Raw genomic sequence first — 1817 nt, forward strand, 5'->3', positions numbered from 1 at the left:
GTAACCACATGTGCCCATTCTACGATCCCACCCCCAGTGATCTGTGCCTCTGGGTGTGCTTGTGCTGTGTCCTGGCACACTGGGTCTGCAATGCCAGGCCAGTGGCTTGGAGTTGCCTTGGGAGGCTTTCTGTCTTCCTCCTAATAAGAAGGTCCTGTTAAAAGGTCTTTTTTTTTTTTTTTTTGATGGAGGCCTTTTATTTCTGGATGTGCCTTTTGGGGTTTGGCTGTTGTGTTAATCAGTAAGATAGTGAGCAGCTGAAGTTATGTGCTTCTCCTCTAGGAATTTATGAAGCTACCATGTTTCACTCCCACCTCCTGGCATGCAGCCATATGCCTGGGTAGGCAGCTCCCTTTAAAGGCATGACACCCAGGTTCATGTTGCAAGATGTGAACATCAGATTTTCCCATCCTGAACTGGCTCTCTTGATGACAGGTGTCAGGGCAGCCAGCATGATTACTGAGGTAAGGGGATGGTAAAAACGTCAGGGCAGCCAGAGGACAACTCTCATCATGATTACTGAGGTAAGGGGATGGTAAAAATGGTATGCTATCAGTCTGGGGGGTGGATTCTCCCCCAATATGGGACCTCAACTGTGGGATTCCTTGTGCAGGTGTTCTGCATCTGCTGTTGATGACCTGATGCTGTGAGAAAGTCCCACCTGTGACTGCTGCTTGTCCTCCTCCACTTGATGAAGTCTGGGCTCTACCAGCTGTGGGAAATGGGAAAGAAAAGAGAAGTCTGCCCGGTGGAGCAGCCCCCCTTCCCTGCAGTCTCTAACCAAGTGTGCTTAGGAATATAGACTTCACCTTGTCCATTGCACATTGCAGTTCTCTTGCCTTTATATTTTGGGTTTGGATGGCTCCGAGGACAGGGCTCTGGTGTTAAGCTTTCCCAGGAATACTGGCACCAGGGGCAATGCATTGCGTGACTGTCCAAATATAGTGATGAGATTCTCATGAGGTATGTGAGGCCCATGGAGGGGTCATCACAGAAATGAGTGAAACAGAGAGAAACACAAAAGGTTTCTGGATTATTGTCATGCTCAGGGTCAGTCCTGCTTAAATGCAGACTGGGCACAGCTCCTTCCAAAAAGCCTTAGGTACACTGAGCTGCGCTACTTGCCCAGAAATGAGCCTGTATCCACCAGCATGCCTGATGGAGGGTACACAGTTGTAGCCTAAAAGGCTTCCTATAAGGATCCATAATTGCTGTCCAATCTAAGGTTTGTAATAGGAAGCATCTTTATTAATGTCCTGGGATCTACAACTAGCAATAAAGCTATCAAGGAACATTGTGGAACTACTTCACTATATGAACTAATGAACTACTTCATTATGAATCTGTAAAGCCTGCTTAAATGTGATGGATCTGCCCTGACAATAACTTGCAATTCAGATTCCAATTTCCAATTCAGAATTGTGAGCCCCCCAGAAGCTCTTTGTGAGAGTGAATATTCTGAATTTCTGAAGGAACGCTAAACTTTTGGCACAGGCTCCATGCACTTGTGAATCTAGTAGCTGATGAATCATCCAGAGAAGTTTTCCCAGTCTCCTTCAGACTGAAAGATGTAGTGTTCTGGCAGTAACTACCTTACCTAGCCCTTACCCTAGCTTCCCCTGGAACTGGTGATCATCAAAACATTACCCCTTTCCCACTAAAAGCCTAAAGAACACTGCTTTGACTCAGACTTCTCCAATATAAATATGCGGCAGCACAAAAAAGAACAGACAAAAGTGACTGAATCAAAACATTACATTGCATATTCTCCTGTGGGAAAAGAGTGAAAGAAAAACACATGACAGATGGTAGTCAAA

At 45.7% G+C, this 1817-nt stretch overlaps 1 long non-coding RNA gene across 1 annotated transcript; it reads left to right on the forward strand.

The window, feature by feature from the left end:
* The first annotated feature begins 483 nt into the window (after positions 1 to 483).
* Positions 484 to 822, forward strand: LOC106892862. Its single transcript, XR_001412941.1, has 2 exons — positions 484 to 524; positions 614 to 822. It is a non-coding gene; the product is annotated as an uncharacterized LOC106892862 (long non-coding RNA).
* The last annotated feature ends 995 nt before the right edge of the window (positions 823 to 1817 follow it).

This window comes from Calidris pugnax, unplaced genomic scaffold (genome assembly GCF_001431845.1).
Source record: "Calidris pugnax isolate Ruff unplaced genomic scaffold, ASM143184v1 scaffold24, whole genome shotgun sequence".
NCBI classification, from domain to species: Eukaryota; Metazoa; Chordata; class Aves; order Charadriiformes; family Scolopacidae; genus Calidris; species Calidris pugnax.